The 13,134-nt window shown below is 27.4% G+C and overlaps 1 protein-coding gene across 5 annotated transcripts in view; it reads left to right on the top strand.

The window, feature by feature from the left end:
- The window catches only part of LOC147802022 (uncharacterized), an 80,505-nt gene extending 76,122 nt beyond the window's left edge, over positions 1-4,383 (top strand). For all 5 annotated transcript variants that reach the window (XR_015430534.1, XR_015430535.1, XM_087155356.1 and 2 more), the window contains one exon: positions 3,840-4,383. The gene's annotated coding sequence lies outside the window, so the exon portion shown is untranslated. The remainder of the gene's footprint in view (positions 1-3,839) is intronic.
- Positions 4,384-13,134: the final 8,751 nt, after the last annotated feature.

Raw genomic sequence — 13,134 nt, 5'->3', positions numbered from 1 at the left:
TCAAAACTGTGGCAACTGTCTTAATGTGGAACTGACACCATATCATGTTTTTAACTGCCCTGCAGTCGCTGCAGGCCTTCACCTCTTAAACTACCCCACAGAAGAGGATTTGTATTCTTTTAATGCCATAGAAATAACAAAAACTATTCAAGCACACCATGAAATATGATTCTATAGAGGATACGACACCAACCAACCAACCTTAAAAAGCTGGCAATGACTGAGAAATGTATAAGAAATAATTTAAACGATGTATTAACATAAAATCTCAAAGGATTTTATTCATGTGCAGGCCAATAAATGAGCCAAACATTTAAGGTCAAAATATAAAAAGTGTTAATCGAAGGAAAGAGTTCTGTCGCATGATATTGCTTAATACAGCAACAGACATGTGATCTATATTTTTTTTCCTTTACTTTTTTGTTGCTTAAATTATCTGAAATTAATATAATTCTAATTAGTTATATGACATATCCATAAGAAATTACTGTAATTGAATAAAATAATCAAGATTTATTAAAAAAAAACTCATATTTATGTAATTTTCATGTTCAATGAGAATATATATTTTTCTTAACTATAGAAAAATTGTTAGCCAAAACACTATTTCTTTCGCTGAATTTACAATTTATCGCATTCGGCAAATATTTTGCTTGGGCTCTACGTGTGTATTTCTTGGAAAGAAGGAGAATGATACTTTGTTAGGGACAGGTTTCTAGTTGTAAAAACAATAAACTAATTTAAACTAAAAAACTATGTGGTTAGATCAGAATTCTTTAAATATTTTTATTTCAAATAAGAAAGCGAAATGAATAAGATTTAAAGAATTTTATCTTTTTTTATAGAGTGTGCAAGAAGAAATTTGACAATTCTGGATTTGCAACATTCATTTTTGTATTCTGACTATCTCTTATAATAATGCTAATTCCAAACAAACTGCATTATCTATACATTGATTTAACTTTAGATACTGATTTAATTAAAATATGATCAATGAATTTTATAAAGAGCACTGTTTAGATAAAATAAAGTACAAAATAGCTTTTTATTGAAATATAAATATAGTATCTCTCAAAAAAGTTCATACACTAATGACTTTCAATGAAATAGGGCTCTGTCTATTAATTAAAATGAATATTTCAGAATGGATATATATATATATATATATATATATATATATATATATATATATATATATATGTCAATAAAAAATATACTCTATTCTTGGCAAAACTGCGTGGAATATTTTAAAAACAAAGCAAAAGTTAATTTTTAAGAAAGTCGTCATACACTTTAAAAAAAACTCTGCCTATTGGTAAATATTCTAATTTTTAGTATAATTAGAATATTTACCAATTAAATTTACCAGTAGCAATTTTAATATAAAACAAAGTTACAATAACCAAATTTTTGGCTCATAATTGTAAATTATATTTTAAAATATTTAAATGAACAGGTTTATTCATTATGCCATCAATAAATGACTAATTACCTTATCCTTATGATCTGCACCAACATGCAAAGACACCACCACCATGCTTAACTGTTCCAACTGTTTTGGATAAAGTTCCTCTCTGCTTTATAATGCACATCAAAACCCAATGTATTAAGTTTGTTTCCATTCCGATTAAACATTATTACTACGTTAGGAATCTATTTATCATTGAATTTGCAAAGTATAGCCTCATCGAAAATGAAATTTAAGTAGAATATTTTCTTTAAATTTTGCAGAAATTTTTACAACTTTCAAATCTGAATTTATGAATTTTTTCGCAAATTTTATAATTTTAATCTCAGGTCACGCTGATATGAAGTACCTCTTTCAAGCATTTTACCTCATATTGCACAATGGAATGGGACAAAATAGACTAATTTAGCAATATTCATTACTGATTTACCTCTTATGATGACAAATAATCATCTTTCAAAGGCTGTCAGTTATATAATTATGACTATCAGCAACTTATAAATGGGTAAAAGAAAATATTATGGAGTTAGCCAGCAAAAATTAAAATATAATTTTTCTAACAAAAGTTTGATACTAAATTGCAAATAAATAAATAAATGAAAATTAAATGAAAATAATTAAATAAAACAAATTAAAGTGATAGACAATAATTTTAATTCTGAAATCCTAAAGCATTTAAGTGTACAATGTAAAATTTTTGTTACTTTTTTTATTGAGTTCTTAAAAATAAACTTTTGCTTTGTTTTTAAAATATTCCATGAAGTTTTGCTAAGAATAGATTATACATCTCTTTATTAAATACCCATTCTGAAATATTCATTTTAATTAGTGAAAAGAGCCATATTTCAATAAAAGTCATAAGTGTGCGAACACTTTTGGAAGCCACTGTAAAAATAAAAATTTTTTTGAGGTATAATTGCTTAGAATCCTTTTCTCTTGCTTAATGAAAATATATTAAACAATACTTATTCAAGGTTTTTTTTTTTTTTTAACACTCTTTATTTCACATTTGGTACCTACTTAATGTATTATATTAAAACATTTTTTATTCAATAAAAACAATGTATTCTACTAGTTAAAGATATTTTCTCCACATCTGTCTTAATTTTTTAGAAATTTATCCAAACATTAAAAAATAAAAAACAATATCTTACTAAGTTCAAATTATAGGAAACAATATCTTACTTACGAATTAATTTAGTACGATTATTTTTTCTCGGTGATATATTAAAAATATAACATTTTAAATAAAATATTTCATAATATGGATATTTTTCTTGTACCTATCCTACACTTTATGAGAAAAAAAACATGACGACCTGGAAATTTTAATATGTTTAAATGAAAAAACCTGAAAAAATTCAGGGAAATTTAAAACTGGATTGAAGTGACCACCCTGCTCAGTGTTGGTTGATGTAAATATAATTGTATTTAATGTAAATTTTTGTCATGTAAAGGTTTGTTTAATTTCAATTTAATCCATTCTACAGTATTTTCCTGATTTTAAACTGGGCCTTATTATTATTATTATTGTTGTTTACTTAACCTTATTTTTCATCTTCTCTAATTATAATTTCCTATTTACAATACCAGTTTGCTTTTTACATTTATATAACTATTCTGCTTTAGATATTTTAATAATATTTATGTCATTTCCCTGAAAATGCTCATACGTCATGAATTTTGCAGAAAATTTCCTAAATTGTAAAGGCATATTTTACAATAAAAAAATTTCGAAGGATAAAAATATTTTTTTAAGATTTATTGCAGTTTTATATTGTTATTAGTTTTAAATCTAAAAGATTTTAATAAAAATTACTGGGGTTTATTAGTTTTTTATTTACTTTATCAAGTATTTTTCCAAAAAATCTATTCTCAGCTCTTAAGCTTTTTAACTTATTGTAAATGTTTTGGGAATGCATTATTTAATATTTGGCCTTGGTTTTACAGACTACCTGTAGTGTTGCTACAGCTTACTTGTTATGCAACCTGTTCTCTCTTTTTTATAATATCTAATCTTTTCTTCTTACAGTCTCTAATTTTAGATTGATTTTTTTTTCTTTCTATTTTTATATTTCATGTCTTTGAATGTTTGCATTTTTAAGTCCAAGGGGAAATTTATAATTTTAAGTGAAAAAATTGAAAGTTGTATGGATTAAGAAAGGTATTTATTAGTAAAAAGACTATTATCATGAAAAATAAACAAATGACTTTGAACTGACAGAGAGTAAATATAAACTATTAAAATCTTTTTTAAAAAAATTCATTTAATTGAAAAGTAAGCGTACAAAGATTTATCTGCAGATAATTGTGTGTTAATTTTTTTCTTATTTTATATATTTTTATATATAATTCTTATTTTTATATATAGGGGTGCAGCATAGATCTACCTCCTACTGGTGCACCCTAGTAACGCTTTGTGGCTAAATGATCTATAACTTTGGCTAGTACAGACATCAAAGAAAGCTGTCCCTCTCACTAATGCCAAGCGCCTAACCAAGAAAAAGATGATGGCTCTCACTTTAAACCAATAAGAGAAAAATTCTGGTAAGATCTGATGGAATAATCTCAGAAATCTTCCTACGTGGCCGAAACGTAGGGCAGTTGGTGAGTTTCGACTGACTACCGGACGCAACTGCCTCCTCTAACATCTCCATCAAATTCATGTTGCTCAAGAGCCTTTCTGTACGCTTTGTGACCTTCAAGCAGAGATGGATGCAAACCACGTTCGTCTTTGCCCGGCACTGGGGGATATCTCTTTGTGTGACTGTTACTGGCGCGCAAGAGACTTATTGGGGTCATGGACTTTTCTTGCCACGTTTGTTTTGTGTTTGTTTATTTTGTTGTTCCTCCATTGTGGTGAGTGGTCTTTTGTAACCTTGGCCATTGGAAATAAAATAAAAAAATTATATATAGCTTGTATATTAAGATTATAAATTGTATTCTTTTCATGTTAATTGTGCGTCTAACATAGGGAAAGTATTGTAAATAGAGAATAATTTTTTATACATTTTTAGATGGTTATACAAATGTTTCAGGAAAGTGGGCTGCAACATAAAAAGCTTTAATCTTTTTATGTTATTTTATTATCTAAATCTTTTTCTTAATTTATTATTCAAAACTAAACATTTTCTCACACTTAATTATTCACTCATAATTTTATTCACACATATAAATTTTATTCTTTTCATGTTCATTGTGCTTCTAACATAGGAAAAATTTTGTAAATATAGAATAATTTTTTATAAATTTGCCTGGAACTTTAATATATATATATACATGCATATATTATTGCCATTCATACATTTCATGTTTGAAGTACTTATTGATTTTAATTTTATAGCTTGTGGTCTTTGAAGGTGAAGAATAAATTCTATGTGGTTTTTTGATTATTTGCCTGGAATTTTTATATTTAATATTTTTTGCTTTTCTTAAATTTTTGCTTCAATTATTTATTGATTTTAATTTACAGCTGGTATTATCTACAGATGAAGAAATTGTAGTATGATCTGTTGATCTGAAGTTCTCTTTGCTTTCATAATTTCTTTCTAGCATTTGCCTGGAACTTTTATATTTCATATTTTTCTACCTATTATAAATTCCATGGTTAAGGTGTTAGTTGATTTCAATTGATAGCTTGTGGCCTTGAGATAAAAATGAAATTGCAATATAGTCTTTGAACCTGCAGTTTTCCTAGCTTCTTGTAAAAAAAAATTCTGGCATCTGCAAGGAATTATTACATTTTTCTTTCTTAAATTATATTGCCCTGTGCTAGAATTTGCAAATTGTACTTATATTTTTCTGACTTTCATTAATGATGACATTTCCATAATTCAGTTATTCCTTAATCTTAATTTAATTAAAATGATCTTAAAAATTCAAAGAATCATAATATGATTAACCTGCTGTTTTCCTTGCTACTGAAAGTTTTCTTTTGAGCCTGTAGTTGTTGAGTTGCTATTTTGAAACTAATGTATTTCAGTTTGTAATACAAGATTGTCATAATGCATTTGGATTTGCAGCTATCTTAATTTACTGGTACATGTGTGGTTCACTCTAAGTATCTATTCTTTGTTTTTATTTGTGCTATAATCCATGAGATATTTTTCTAAGAACTTAATCTAGCGTTCTTGATCTCTTTTTTCAAATTTAGCCTACAGACTTGGTTTTAATATTTTCTTGGTTTTATTCTTAGTTTTCTTTTCCTGGAATATCTTCTCTAATTTTTGCGTAGAAACATTTCTTCATTTAGTACTTTTACTATACTATACCTAAAAGTACTGAGTAGTACTTTTTTTGTTATTTCATTTTATTTATTATTTTTTGCTCACACAGCTATGACTTTTTCAGTTTATAAAAATATATACCATTTAAGTTCATAAATGTATATATACTAATGCATATGTATATATTTTTCCATCTTTCAGCTTTCTCTTGGGCTTAGTCAATGCGCATAATCACATTTTTATTTCCGATTAGTTTAAATGTTTCATGTGGTATCATTCCTTGGGATAAGTATATGAAGTATCATTTAGCCATATATGTATATGGCTAAATAACTAACTCCATTGAATTGATATTAGTAAACTGTGAAACTCCTTGGAATTGGTGATATTTAGTCATTAGTTAATGAAAAGGAAGCCAGAATGTTCTGATATTGAAAACTTTGAAGGGTATACTTTTTATTTTCTGTTGATTTGAAGAAGAAAAACAACATTGTAAAAATTTACAAATATTAGATTTCTGACTTAATGTTTTCTTGCTGTTGGATTATTATCATGAACTATTTTCTTTTGGATAAGTTATAATTTTACAGCTTTGCTTTTCTTATTAATCATTCATTTAAGTAACTATATTTAAATTTCCGTTCACAATTTTTTTTTTTTTTTATAATACAGTTTATCTTGAAATTCAATTTCATAATATGTGAGTTGCTAAAAATGAAGTTTTTTTCCAGATTATTTTTAATGTTCTAAGCATGAAACTACTCTTTTCCAAAGAATTATCATTCCTAAATGATTTATTATATGCTAAATATTCGTTTCCATTAGAAAAGGTAACATCGAAAACTTTACATAAGCCAATTTAGTGCTTAGAAATAAAGTTTCTTGTAATATAAAATTTCTTTACAATATGAATCCAATTATTAAATTATTCTCTCCTTGCAAACTTGTAATTTTGCAACTGAACTTGCACTTTTTTTCTTGCTCTTTAAATATTTCTTCTTGCAATTGTATTTCTACATATAATTATTTTTTAGCAAGGATTTTTATTATTAGTTATTATTACTATTAACTCTGATAGTTATTTATTTTTAAGTTCGTAAATATATCTTACAGCTTGCTCTTTGACTTAGTTAAAACACAAATTTAATTATTTTAAATTACTTTAAATGTTTTGGGTATTAGAGCACTTTTTCCTTATAATAAGTGTGTGAAGTATCATCCTTTGAGTCATCAAAAAAGATATGGCTAAATAACTGACTCCATTGAAGTTGATGTTAGTAAAACTATGCAACTCTTTGGAGTCAGTGATATTTGGCAAAGAGTTAATGAACCAGAAGCAAGAGAGTTCTTATGATGAAAATTGATTTAATTGACTTTGCCCGGGTATGACTTTTTTTTCCTGTTAATATAAAGCAATCCAACATATTTGGTCAAATTTAAAGATATTGAGATTTCTTATTGTAAGATTTCTTTTTAATGTTCTTAAAACTGTTCCTAAATAAAGTTTCTATAATGTTTTTCTAAACTTTTTATACTTGCCTTTTTTATACAAAAAAAATTTTTTTTGTGGACAATATAGTTTATTAAAAGTAGAGATAATAGATTACAGATTGGAAATCATAATGAACAGATTCTTTTCTAAAATTAATTATTTGACAGAGGCAGAGTTTTCTAGAATATTGCATCAAAAGACTAATAAAGCATAATTTTTATTTGAAAGGTTTTAATGAAAAAACAGTTTTAATACAGTTCTTTCAAAGTTTAACATTCAATTAATTGAAATCAATAGCTCTCCAAATGAATCTATAATAAACTTTTATTTTACGTTTGATTAATTTTTGAACTACTAAAATAGTATGTAACTTTGCGAATTTGTTTTGAAAAAATTTAATAAAGGGAAAAATAAAAAAATAACTTCTCTTTTACTAAAAAACTAAAATAATAAATGTTTGTTTTTGCATGATATATGTTTAGTACGTTTAGCCCCGGTAAATTCTATAACATCACTCTAAAACAAAATAGAGATCAAGCAATTTTTTAAAAATGCCCTCATTTTATGGGTTTGTTTCAAAAAATTAAATTAATTAATCATCAAACAATTTTTCTCTCAAAAAATATATTTTCCTGCTCTATCTTCTGGAAATTCTTTAAAATCACGGACAATTACAAAATCACACTCAATTACGTTTAAAAAAAAAACTCAGCAGATTCTTTAATTTTTTTAACGATATGCTAAAAACTGACTATTTTGCTTTTTTTAAGATGTTTTTACAGTATTTAAAATTATTTTATCTAAATCCTCTTTGATAAATCGCAAAACTGTTTAATTAATCTGTTACTTGACTCTATCCAGTTATAAATTAAAATTTTTATCACGCCTAAATAAAAAATGAAACTGCCGTTTTTTATTTTTACATAGATTAACTGAGGATGATTTTTGAGACGGGAAATAAGAAATTATTATTTTCTTTACATAAATTGAATTTCTAACAATTTATAATATTTCATCTGCCATAATTAACTAAGAATGATTTCGACCGGCATTTCATGAACACTTAACTGATAACTAAAGTCGTTGCTTAACCGCTTCCCTGATTATCCCGAGTTAACTCGGATATATTGCAAATTATATATCATCCCGAGAAAACTCGGGCTTAGCAGAATTTGTCAGTACATTTTGTTTTATCACTTTTTTACTCGGTCGGAAGCGAAAAACTGCTGTTTGCCAAGTTTTATTTGTATGTTGGACTGCACACGTGTTTTGTGCGATTGTATAAACGATGGTTGCTGAATTTACATAGCAATAACAGTAAAAAAAAATGATGTATTCCTTCACTGACGTTTGAAAAATATCACGATGTGTTGTGTAAGAACTATCATACAAAGACTAATATTTAACTTTCCCCGAAATAACTCTGGATAGTGAACTGATTTTAAATTAAAGGTTTCTTACACATGAAAAAACTCAAATAACAATTTAAAACTTGTGCAATATCTTTTGTTTTAGTTACTTGTATTTATTAATAAAATAAAAAGAAATATGTTCATTTTTTGCATTTTTTTTTTCTTCAAAATAATTGGTATGGGAAGTAGTTAAACGATGGGGGCTATATCTATTTTAGTTGTTCCCAATTAGCGCAATCAATGGATTTTTAATCTGCTCATATCACATTTGCCGATGACCGATGTTTTCGCTAACTGTTTGGCAAACTCAACCAAGATTTGCAGTCAGAGCTTTCTTTGTCATCCCCAGATGAGGAGAGAAACGGAGAAGTTCTGCAACTAGGAGTAATGTTTGTTTGGTAGGTTTAAAAAGATCTGATCCCGCTTTCTATGCGCGAGCTGGTAATCCTACCTCTTCTAAAACAATGGTTAGAATAAAGATCATCTTCATGATTAAAAAAATATAATTCTCAAAACTATTAAAAAAAAGTGAGGAAAATAGTAGAAAATGAAAGTTAAATAAAATTATTGCAATCTCAAGTGAAATGTGTTCTTGTTCCTGTTTAATTTATCTGGTTTTAAATCGGCATTGCCATTTTAAAATGGAAAATAAAGTTATTTAATTGACAAATTATAATTTTGATGGTCAGATAAATTCTTTTCCTCCCTCAGCAGTATTCAAAGTTTTAGCATTAAAATTTTCACAAATACATAACTTAAACATTTTTAAAAATAATGCATAAAAAAAGTTTCCAAAAAGTTAATTACCACAATTACTTTGATTATCCTATTTGATTTTGATTAAAAACAACTGGATAAATTTTGCTCAACGCTATTCCCTTCTCAAAATGTTATGGAAACAATTTGTCCCAATTTTAAAAATATGTTGTTGTTTTTTTCTAATTAAAGTAGTTTTTATTACTGATAATAAAATTTTATAGAATTTTTTTATGAAACTTTTGTATTAAAAATATTTTTTCGTTATTTTAGTTGTTTAAACTTTAATTTGAGGTTAATTATTTGTATTGGAATAAAAATTACCTTTGTTTATATAAATTATGGTTGTTGAATAAATGATATTTTATATGGTTTATTTCAAATAAAAAAGAATCAATATGTTACGGATTAAGTGTTTCAGCTCTGCTCTACATAATATCGTTATCCTATAAGATGAGAATAAAACAATGAATTTAAATGAAGATTAATTACTCAACCCAATCGCGTCATTTCCCTGATTTTTGAGTTAACAGTTTCTTTTTTTAAGTATATAAACCTGTAATATATACCATTTTTTTGTCAATGAAAGCAAAGGACTTGAAAGAAGAAAAAAACATTGAAATTAAAAATAAAAAAAAGGTAAGTGAGGAAGGAACAAATAAGGCATAAGTTTCACATTAGAAAAAAATATTTTTTAAAAAAAATAAGGAAAAATTGGATCTTAAATAATAGCACACAGAAGAGAGTTTTGTACTGCCTGATACTTTGAAAGTCTCATTGGGCTACCATACCTCTACCAAGGTGAGACACCATCGTACACCGCCACAATGAACTTTCTTTCGCCGCACCCAGACAAAAGCATTGCAGGCAAAACAAAGTGGACATTAGTTAGAAGAAAAAAAAACTTTGAAATTAAAAAAAAAGGTGAGTAAGGAAGGAACAAATAAGGCATAAGTTTCACAGTGGAAAAGAATATTTTTTAAAAAATGAGGAAACGTTAGATCTTAAATAATAGCACAAAGAAGAGAGGTTTGTACTGCCTGATACTTTGAAAGTCTCATTCCTACCTCTACCGAGGTGGGACACCATCGTATACTGCCACAATGAACTTTCTTTCGCCCCACCCAGACAAAAGCATTGCAGGCAAAACAAAGTGGACATTAGTTAGAAGAAAAAAAAACTTTGAAATTAAAAAAAAGGTGAGTAAGGAAGGAACAAATAAGGCATAAGTTTCACAGTGGAAAAGAATGTTTTTAAAAAAATGAGGAAACGTTAGATCTTAAATAATAGCACACAGAAGAGAGGTTTGTACTGCCTGATACTTTGAAAGTCTCATTCCTACCTCTACCGAGGTGGGGCACCATCGTACACTGCCACAATGAATTTCTTTCGCCCCACCCAGACAAAAGCATTGCAGGTAAAACAAAGTGGATATTAATTAGAAGAAAAAAAAACTTTGAAATTAAAAAAAAAAGGTGAGTAAGGAAGGAACAAATAAGGCATAAGTTTCACAGTGGAAAAGAATGTTTTTAAAAAAATGAGGAAACGTTAGATCTTAAATAATAGCACAAAGAAGAGAGGTTTGTACTGCCTGATACTTTGAAAGTCTCATTCCTACCTCTACCGAGGTGGGACACCATCGTACACCGCCACAATGAACTTTCTTTCGCCTCGCCTCGTCGAAATATAATTGGAACGTAAATGAATACTATAATTTACCTTCACATAAAATAAATACAAAGAAATATAACAATTTACATTTACAATGTCTAAAAACTGAAGCTAACCAGGATCTTTTTTTATTTTATCAAAATGCTTATTTTTAGCTTGATGCCACCAGTTTCAAATCCAAACAATATATTTAAGACTTTAACTTCACATAAATCGATCGAAACTCCATTTTATTAATATTTAGATACATAATTAAGAAAATAAAATAGTTTAAGAACAGTAACAGTTTTCCCTATAATCAAACTCATTTCACACCGATGTTTCATTAAGTATAATCATTTTAAGCTTTCTCAAAATATAATCATTAATGATTAAGTATAATCATTTTAAACTTTCTTTAGGCTGGTTAAATTTCACAAACTTCAATAGTAAACTAATCTCTGAAAGAATTAATTTTGTCCTTTTTTTTTTCAAAGTAAATCATACATATAAATAAGAAAATAAAAATAAACTGTACAAAACTTCACAACATACTTTTTACAATTAAATAAACAATGTTTAAAACAAATCAGAGGATTAAAGAAATAACAACAACAAAAATCCTATTACACTGAAATAAAAATAATTTGGAGTGAAATAATTCACAGAGCCTTTCTTCAATAATATTTAAACTTTTTTTTAATTTTCTAGTTTAACAATAATTAACTTAAGTTTTAACGATCCTTATACTTTTTTTTTTTTTGGCGATTAAAGATTATATTTTCATTATCATTTTTACTTATTCTCTTAAACCGTTAGTGAAATTCGAGGTAAATGGCGAATTTCGAGATGCAATAACTTCTGTAGATTTGTAGATGTCAATTTTCTTTAACCATTTTTTTGCATTATCATAAATGAATGCTTGCCTTTAGTTTTAGAATCAGGTTACAGAATTGGAACGTACTTTTCTTTATAATGCCCCTGTCTGTGTGAGAATTCTTGTCATATTTTAAAATATTTTTTTCGTTTTAGAAGTTTAGTTTCCTTATATCATCAATAGTGCATTTAATTAAAATACAGAAATCGTAAGAAACAAGTTGTATGATATTACTTAATTAAACACTTTATTTGCTTTTAAAATATACTAATTGGAAATAACAGTCGACACATTTCATGCGTTCAAAAATAGGCGCTCATTTGCAAGACTTGCCAGACAGGAATGAAAAGAAACGAAGCTGATTTCAATTAACATTAAGTTGCCAACGTGAAATGAAAAATAAAGTGGAGAAATAAAACTACAAAAACCGAAATATTTTTTATAAACAGCGAACTATTTCAGTGACATTTTGCTTGAATAATTTAGTAGAAATAATCAAAATATTAAATAAATAATGATTAGGTATAAATACAATTGTAGCGTTCAAAAATTATTACTAATTGAATTTTATTTTATAAACGCCGTCGCCAACTTCGTAGCCTTGCAATTTTGAACCTAATCCAGACAACAAGAGACTTCTTTGAACCATCCAGAATATCGAAAAACATATTAAAAAATAATATCATTTAAAATAAACAAAAAAAAAACTTTTTTTGAAATAGTGCCCGTCCTTGGGATTTGAACCCAGGACCCCTCCAGCAGCAGCGATCTTGCTTGTCTGGTGGCCTACCATCCAGACCACGGAGATACGGGAAGCCTTTCCACAGTTTCACTTCAAAAGCTCTCTCCTCTCATCTTCGCAATATACATTTAAGGGCCCACTGAGACCCCCCTAATTGGCCTAAAAAAATTATCTTCAGCAGATTTATTCGGACCATAGACCCCTACGTTTGAAAATTCGACGTTCGAGTTTGAAAATTATACCGGGATTTTAAAGGGAGCTAGGGGGTCTTGAAATTTGAACCTTCCTCGAGCCATTTTATTTTTTTATTCTTTTTTTTTTATTATTCCATTACGCTTTCTTTGCTAGATTTCACACACAGAAAGCACCCCATGCATGCTATAACATCAAAAATGTTACAAAAAAAGTCCAAAAAGAGCAAATAAACTGATTTTCCTGGATTTGCCCAGTTTTTAACCATTATTCGCCATTTTTCTAATTTAAAAAAGTTATTTCCTATATGTAGGACCCT

The sequence above is a fragment of the Parasteatoda tepidariorum genome, chromosome 11 (genome assembly GCF_982258835.1).
Source record: "Parasteatoda tepidariorum strain Cologne lab strain chromosome 11, Ptep-v5.0, whole genome shotgun sequence".
NCBI lineage: Eukaryota > Metazoa > Arthropoda > Arachnida > Araneae > Theridiidae > Parasteatoda > Parasteatoda tepidariorum.
Note: the sequence above shows the minus strand (reverse complement) of the source record. Positions and strands in the feature narration are given on the sequence as shown.